Source organism: Haemaphysalis longicornis, unplaced genomic scaffold (genome assembly GCF_048455015.1).
Source record: "Haemaphysalis longicornis isolate Haplotype H1 unplaced genomic scaffold, Haemaphysalis longicornis Haplotype H1 scaffold_3, whole genome shotgun sequence".
NCBI classification, from domain to species: Eukaryota; Metazoa; Arthropoda; class Arachnida; order Ixodida; family Ixodidae; genus Haemaphysalis; species Haemaphysalis longicornis.
The window spans coordinates 201,821,451-201,830,202 of NW_027526335.1; the positions used below are offsets into that span (position 1 = coordinate 201,821,451).

General features: G+C 51.0%; 1 non-coding gene across 1 annotated transcript; it reads left to right on the forward strand.

The window, feature by feature from the left end:
• Positions 1 to 509: 509 nt before the first annotated feature.
• Positions 510 to 581, forward strand: Trnar-ucu (transfer RNA arginine (anticodon UCU)). Its single transcript has one exon. It is a non-coding gene; the product is annotated as a tRNA-Arg (tRNA).
• Positions 582 to 8,752: the final 8,171 nt, after the last annotated feature.

The following is an 8,752-nucleotide window of genomic DNA, read 5'->3' on the forward strand; positions in this document are numbered from 1 at the left end:
ATAACACAGAAATAAGGGTTGGCAGTCGAGAAAACCTCGGAAAGCAAAGGGGAGGATGTGGTAGATCATTGAAACAGATTAAGAATTTGGAAAGAAAGAAAGAAAGTGAAGAAAAAATGCCCGCCAGGTGGGATCCGAACCCACGACCTCCAGAATACCGGTCTGGTGCACTATCGCCGGTCTGGTGCACTATCGGTCTGGTGCACTATCGGTCTGGTGCACTATCGGTCTGTGCACTATCGGTCTGGTGCACACCGGTCTGGTGCACTATCGCACCAGACCGGTATTCTGGAGGTCGTGGGTTCGGATCCCACCTGGCGGGCATTTTTTCTTCACTTTCTTTCTTTCTTTCCAAATTCTTAATCTGTTTCAATGATCTACCACATCCTCCCCTTTGCTTTCCGAGGTTTTCTCGACTGCCAACCCTTATTTCTGTATATATATATATATATATATATATATATATATATATATATATATATATATATATATATATATATATATATTCGGCCCAGATAGCCGAATTGGTAAGGCATTCGAGATCTAATCGAAAGGCGTGGGTTCGGTCCCCACTCTGGGCACGTGTTTTTCTTTCTTTCTTCCGTATATTGAAAAAAAGTATTACCCTCATTAACCGTAGTAAAAAAAGAGAGAGCCTAACCACACCCCTATGCCTCCTTTGGCGTTGTAGACTGCCGACCTATCTTTCTGTATTTCCCCAACGAGCCCCTCATTTCCTTACTATAATATTCGGCGAAGGCCTAGCGAGGGTCTCGGTTCTGGCAGCCTTGATGCCTAGGTAGCATAAGAGGGCTTCCCGCCAGTTACCCGCTCATGACAGGCTGTAGACGTTCTTGTCACGCCACGGGGGTTGAAAAGAAGGTCCCCTTCTCCCCGTGTAGTCTGAGTGGCGCTGGCTACCACCCTCAAGGGTCAGATACACATCTAGTAAATATAAATAGCCCAGAAAGTGAAGGGGAACACAGTCGCCCAGGTAGCCGAATTGGTAAGGCATGCGAAATTTAATCGAAAGGCGTGGGTTCAGTCCCCACTCTGGGCGGGTGTTTTTCTTTCTTTCTTTCTTTCTTTTGTATATTGAAAAAAAAATATTAACCTCATTAACCATAGTAAAAAAAAGAGGGAGCCTAACCACACCCCTATGCCTCCTTTGGCGTTGTAGACTGGCGACCTATCTTTCTGTCTATATATATATATATATATATATATATATATATATATATATATATATATATATATAAATAAATATATATATATATATATATATATATATATATATATATATATATATATATATATATATATATATATATATATATATATATATCTTGTCACGAAGCCAAGGACGACGCAGTTGTCTTGAAGGAGAAACAAGTTTATTGGAGCAAACTTGTGCTCCCCTAACAACTGAAAATAATACAGAGGTGGCGAAGCAGCGGTCAACAAAGTGACTTGCGTCGGCGAGCGTCGCAGAATCGAATGCCAAGGCGTCTGCTCTTCAGGCTTTTTATCTTTCGGCGGGAGTGTTTCTGGAACCGTCGATTCACATCCAGAACATTGTAGATCAAAGGCGATTATTCTGGGCTAGCGACATTAGGGCGAAACAGTTTGCTTATCTGAATGTGATAGGCCGTGCGGCATAAAAATAAAGAAAGGAAGACGCGCTTTGCTTGGAACGCAGATAACACAGCCTGGCGTGGCCCGGCAGTAAAAACAAACAATAAATAAGCAAGCCCATACATGGTTCGCGGCATTACCCCCCTCCCTCTAAGAGTGCATCGACCCGATGCTAAAATAAAAGACAGTCGGAACAAACAACAACAAAAAAGTTCGTCATCTTGCATAGTAAGGTTTCAAGCGAACCACGTGGACGACGTCGGGCCGCGTGCGTCATCGTGATGTTCCGGAATCACCATCGGGGATCACCTCGTAGGTAATTTGGCCGACACGTCGTAGAATTTGGTAGGGTCCGAAATATCGTCGCAGTAGCTTCTCACTGAGTCCGCGTCGTCGGATGGGAGTCCAAACCCAAACACGGTCCCCTGGGTGGTACGCGGCGTCTCGGCGTCGGAGATTGTAGCGCCCGGCATCCACGAGTTGCTGGCGCGTTTTACGAACTCGAGCCAGCTGGCGGGCCTCCTCCGCACGCTGAAGGTATCCTTGGACGTCGGTGTTGAGGTCGTCGTCTTCTACGTGCGGAAGCATGGCGTCGAGCATCGTAGTTGGCCGTCTTCCGTAGACAAGCTCGAACGGTTTCAGCTGCGTCGTCTCCGGGAAAGCCGTGTTGTGCACTAACGTGACATACGGTAGAACTTCGTCCCAAGTCGTATTTCCAACGTCGACGAACATTGACAGCATATCCGCGATGGTCTTGTTCCGATGTTCCGTTAGTCCGTTCGTTTGGGGGTGGTACGCCACCGTTCTTCTGTGATCCGTGTTGCTGTAGCGTAATATTCCTTGCATCAACTCCACAGTAAAGGCCGTTCCGCGGTCCGTGATTAGGACTTCCGGGGCTCCATGTCGCAGTTGGCTTATGAAGAACTTTGCGACTTCCTGTGCAGTGCCCCTCGGAAGAGCGGCGGTGTCTGCGTAGCACGTCATGTAGTCTGTCGCCACGACAATCCACTTGTTCTGTGATTGTGACGTAGGGAACGGGCCTAAAAGGTCCATTCTAATATATTGAAAGGGCCTCGACGAGACGGCAATCGGTTGCAGAAAGCCGGCGGGTCTTGTCGGCGGCGTTTTTTGTCGCTGGCAGTCACGGCAACTCCGAACGTTGTGGGTGACGTCGGATGTAAGGCGGCGCCAGAAGTACTTCGCCTTGATTTTTGCAATAGTGCAAGCTGTGCCGAGATGTCCGGAAGACGGGTCGTCGTGGCACGCTTCCAAAATTTTGTCACGGAGCTCTGCAGGGATGACAAGTAAGTAATGCGTTCTCGTTCCGGGGCTGAAATTCTTCTTCACGAGGACGGAGTTTTTGAGGCTGAATGCTGGCAAGTTCCGCTTGAACGCCCTAAGCACGGCGACATTTCGTCCTTCGAGGTAGTCGATCATAATGAGCAAGTCGGGGTCGGCAAGCTGCTGGGCGGCTAGGTCGTTCTCCGTAACGACTCCGAAGAACGCACTGTCTTCATCGGAGTCTTGTGGTGGTGGGTCGACGGGGGCGCGGGACAGGCAGTCGGCGTCGAAGTGTTTCCTGCCGGATTTGTAGACGATTGTAACGTCGAACTCTTGCAGGCGCAAGCTCCACCGCCCAAGACGGCCAGAGCGGTCCTTCAAATTGGCGAGCCAACACAGCGAATGGTGGTCTGTGACAACCTTGAATTGTATATCATATACGTATGGGCGAAAATTCGAAATGGCCCATATAATTGCGGGGCACTCTTTTTCAGAGGCTGAGTAATTTTTCTCCTCCTTCGACAGACCACGGCTGGCAAAGGCGATGACTTTTTCGCTACCGCTTTGCTTTTGGATGAGAACGGCACCCAAGCCAAAATTGCTGGTGTCGGTGTGCATTTCTGTTTCGGCGACTTCGTCGAAATGAGCGAGCATGGGAGGGTTTTGCAGGCGTTTTTGCTGCTCGCCGAATCCCTTTTCTTGCTCGTTTTCCCAGCTAAAAGGCATGCTATCTTTCGTCAACTGTGTGAGTGGCTCTGCAATGCGGGCGAAGTTTGCGACGAAGCGCCGGTAGTATGCACACAGTCCGTGAAATCTTCGCACGCCCTTCTTGTCTTTCGGCCTTGGGAAGTTCGCAATGGCCGAAGTTTTTGCCGGGTCAGCTAGGAATCCCGCGGCGTTGACGACGTGGCCCTAGAACTTCAGCTCCTCATACGCGAAACGACACTTTTCAGGATTCAGCGTTAACCCCGATGTACGAATGGCCTCGAGTACCGACTCCAACCTTGCAAGCTGTTCGTCGAAATTCCGGGCGAATACCACAACGTCGTCGAGGTATACGAGGCAAGTGTGCCACTTCAGGCCAGCTAGCACAGTGTCCATGACCCTTTTAAACGTTGCTGGCGCCATATACAGCCCGAAAGGCATCACTTTGAACTCGTATAGGCCGTCCGGGGTTTTAAACGCAGTCTTCTCTCGGTCTCTCTCGTCCACTTTAAGTTGCCAGTAGCCGCTCTTCAAATCTATCGATGAGAAGTACTTGGCATGGCAGAGGTGGTCAAGGGAGTCGTCGATTCGTGGCAGGGGATACACGTTCTTTTTGGTGATTTTGTTTAGTCGCCGGTAGTCAACGCAGAACCTTAATGTGCCACCTTTTTTTTACGAGTACGACCGGCGCAGCCCAGGGGCTTTTCGATGGCTGTATAATGTCGTCACAGAGCATGTCGTCGACTTGAGTCCGTTTGCTTCCCGTTCGTGGGAAGAGACGCGGTATGGTGACTGTCGGGTAGGTCGGGTTCCATCTTCAATTATAATAGGGTGCTTCGCTAGGGGTGTCTGACGTAATTTTGAATTCGACGAAAAACACTCGCTGTAGCGACGCAGCAAAGCCAATAATTTGTTCCGTTGGTCTTGCGGTAGCGCCGGATTCTCGTGGAAGGGCTCTGGAGGCTTGAAGGCGTCATTGGATGTGCGTTCAAAGTCGGCCACCGCGATCACGTCACTTGCTTCTTGCGTTTCTTCGAGGAGCGCAATTGCAGCTCCCTTGTTTAAGTGCTGGTACTCTTCGGTGAAATTAGTGACCAAAACGTGAGATTGGCGTTGCTAAAAGTGCGCAGTGCCTCTTGCGACAGAGACACCGCGGTCGAGAAGCAACCTTCGATCACTCTCTACGATAGCGTCGATGTCAGAAGCAGCATCCTCACAGTAGATGGCGATCATCAAGCTTGCGCGGGGTGGCAGGGTGATGTGATCGTCAGCGATCCTGACAGCAGCGTGGTGATCGGAGGTCGGCTGCGGCGTCGTGGAGTGATCGGAGGACAATGTTATCGACTTGGTCTGTAGATCTGTCCGTCAAAAAGTCCAGTCCGAGAATTATGTCGCGGGAGCAGTTAGGCAAAATAACCAACTCAGCAGGGTACGTGGTGCCGCCTATGGTGAAGCGTGATGTGCACGTTCCAGTTGGCGTTACGAGATGTCCTCCTGCTGTGCGTATATGCGGACCGTCCCATGTTGTCGTAAGTTTCTTCAACTTCGACGCGAATGAGCCGCTCATTACCGAGTAGTCGGCTCCCGGGTCGATTAGGGCGACTACATCAAGCCGTCCATGGAAAACTGGACGTCGGACGCCGCTTTCCTTGAGTTTCTGGTGCGTCGGGGCGTTGTATCTCGGCTTGTGCGTGTTGACGGTCGGGCACCATTCGTCGTCATTCTCGTCATCTTCTCAGCGGCAGGCTCTGTCTTTTCGGGTACGCGTCGGATCGTGTCGTCGTCGGGTTCAGGAGTCACGTCCGGGTTGGATCGAGTCGTTGGGCTGCAGGTACGGTGTTCGGTGCGGCCATGCGTCGTTGGAGGGTTTTCGTTTTTTCGCCGTTCTGTAACTTCACCTCCAGAATTAGCTGCTTTTAGTTTCCCCCGCGTGGGCTGGGGGACCTTCCACGTGAGAAGTCAGCGGTGTTATGGCGGTCTGTCGACTGGTACCGGTAGGGCGGCCGCGAACGGTTGAAGCGGGCAGGTCCTCGGTTCGTGTTGGTCAGGTATTCGTCGATCTCAGTAGGGCGCTGGCCGGGTCGGGGGCGTGGTGCGTCGACGGGAAATCCTCGTAGACCAAGCCTCTAGTAAGGGCAGCGACGGTAGATGTGGTCGGCCTCTCCGCAGTGGTAGCACCGCGGGCGATTATCCGGCGTTCGCCACACGTCGGTCTTCCTTGGCGTCTGGTATTGGTCTACAGGGCGTCGGGAGGGCGGCATTAGACGGCGGTATGGCTGGGCCTCTTGACGACGGGTTGCAGCAACGCGGGGTTGACGAAGAGCTGCGGAGTAGGTCATCGCTTCGGGCTGAGGGGGTGCTTCTGAAGGCATAGACGTTCCCAACGCCTGTTGAACCTCTTCACGGATGACGTCAGTCAGGGAAGCCACTTGAAGTTGCGGCGTTGTTGGAAAAAGCTTCTGAAGCTCCTCCTTGACCACTGCTCGAATGGTCTCGCGCAATGTATCGGAGCTTCCAGTTGCGGCACCGATGGTCTACGAGAACAGCGCGTTGACAGGGCGGTCGAACTGCCTCGTTCGAATTTCTAGCGTCTTCTCTATCGCGGCCGCCTCAGACGCGAATTCAGCCACCGTCTTCGGCGGGTTACGGACTAGACAAGCAAAAAGCTCTTGCTTCACTCCTCGCATTAGAAACCTGAGCTTCTTTTCTTCGGTCATTTCGGGGTCCGCACGGCGAAAAAGTCGCTTCATCTCCTCAACGAAGATCACGACACCGTCGTTGGGGTGCAGCGTTCGAGTTTCAAGCAAAAGCGCAGCTCGCTCTTTTCTCACAACGGTAGTGAAGGTCTTAAGGAACTCCCTTTTGAATTGAGTCCAGTCGGTCAAAGAACTCTGATGGTTCTAGAACCAAGTTCGAGCAGCATCTTAAGTAAAAGAACACATGCCGGAAAGTTTCTTCGTCGTCCCACCTGCTGAAGATGCGGACGCGCTCCAGCTTCTCCAACCATTCTTCGGTGTCTTCAGCGGGGGCTCCCCGGAACGAAGGCGGTTCCCGGGGCTGCTGCAGGACGATTGGCGACGTTGTTTCGTGCACCATGGTGTTGGTTGCAGCGTTCCTTCTCTTGGGCGCTTCTGGCATGAGACCGAACTCGGGTAGCACTCCTTGCGGTCGGCGGCTTTCTCTAGTTGGGCTGGCTTGGCGGCTCCCAGATGTCGGAGAGAGCAAAAAGGGTGAGTACCCAGCACCTCCACCAGATGTTACGAAGCAAAGGACGACGCAGTTGTCTTGAAGGAGAAACAAGTTTATTGGACCGAACTTGTGCTCCCCTAACAACTCAAAAGAATACAGAGGCGGCGAAGCAGCGGTGAACAAAGTGACTTGCGTCGGCGAGCGTCGCAGAATCGAACGCCGAGGCGTCTGCTCTGCAGGCGTTTTATCTTTCGGCGCGAGTGTTTCTGGAACCGTCGATTCACATCCAGAAAATTGTAGATCACATGCGATTATTCTGGGATAGCGACGTTAGGGCGAAACAGTTTGCTTATCTGAATGTGGTAGCCCGTGCGGCATAAAAATAAAGAAAGGAAGTCGCGCTTTGCTTGGAACGCAGATAACGGCATGCAGATGCAGCGATGGCGTAAAGGTAGAACACCCGCTTCGCGTGCAGAAGGACCGTGGCTCGAATCCCGGTGCCCGACAATTCCCACCGGATTAAAAAAAATCCGCGTATCGATAGAATTGCATAAAGAGGCTTGGGGTGCGGCCTGACCCCGGCGACCATTGCCGGTAATGCACTCACTCACCAGAGCAGGATTGGTCACCCTGGTGTAGTAACGGCCCCAACCTCCCATGAATACGCCAATTAACCCTCGGCCCTCAGTCCCCAGCGGCTGCCAAGCAACTGAACACGGCGGCGGTCAGACCTGTGACGCAGCAGAGGGTGCTAAGAATCCCTGGATCCGGACAGGCCGCCAATGGAATCCGAATCTGGCAACGTTTAACGTGCGAACGTTATCTAGCAAAGCAAGTCTCGAGGTGTTGCTCGAGGAATTAGATGGCATTAAATGGGATGCAATAGGGCTTAGCGAGGTTAGGAGGGTAGGCGAAGCCTTTACGGCGCTGAAAAATGGACTCCTCCTATGTTGCCGTGGTCTAGAGAACAGTAGAGAAATGGGAGTGGGATTTCTAGTCAATAAAAGCATAGCTGGCAACTACAAGGAGCGATCCAAGATAGGAAGCACCGCTGCGGGCAGCGCTAATCACTCTCCTATGCTATTGCAGGTTTGTGAAGCACGATTTTTTTTATTTGTTTATTTAGACAAGCTTGGATCGCTCGTTGTTGTAATGGCGGAGAAGGCACTCTCGTCGATAAAAGAGCTGTTGAAATTTGTTATCGACGTAAATGCGGCTCTAAAAAAAGAAATGCAAGACGAGAACGCTTCCGTCAAAAAAGAACTTGATGACGTAGTGAGGGGTGTGAACAACATGAACAAGACTTTTGAAGAACTGCGCAAAATGAAACAGGTGCTTGATTCACTGAAAAAAGAGCACGCTACACTCAAAATAGAAAAGGAAGAACTTGAGTGTTACGTGAGCGACATGCAAACAGAAATGACGCAACTAAAGCGGTTCACTAGGAAGCAAAACATTGAAATAAAGGGCACCCCACAGGAACCTAAGGAATCGCTAGTAGAAATTATCCAGAGAATAGGAGACAAAGTGGAAGCGAAGCTGGAGCGGTCAGACATAGACGTAGTTCACCTCGTGCCCAAGAGAGAGCCGACCAAGACTAACATAATTGTTAGGTTTGGGTCACGGTCAGCCAGAGATAAGCTACTGCAGGCCGCAAGGAAGAAAAGGCTAACGACTTGCGATATCGGTTTCGCAGAAACATGTCCATTATATGTGAACGAGCACCTGTGTCCCGAATACAAAGTTCTGTTCGGCATGGCCATCGCCAAAAAGAAAGAAAATAAATGGAAGTTCGTATGGGTGGCTGAATCTAAGATACTTGCCAGGAAGACAGAAAACTCCAGTGCAGTTCACATTGCTACTCGGGCCGACTTAGCCAAAATAGTGTGAACACCCATTTAGCGTTAACGGCAAACCGAAAACTGCTATGGCGAACATTAGC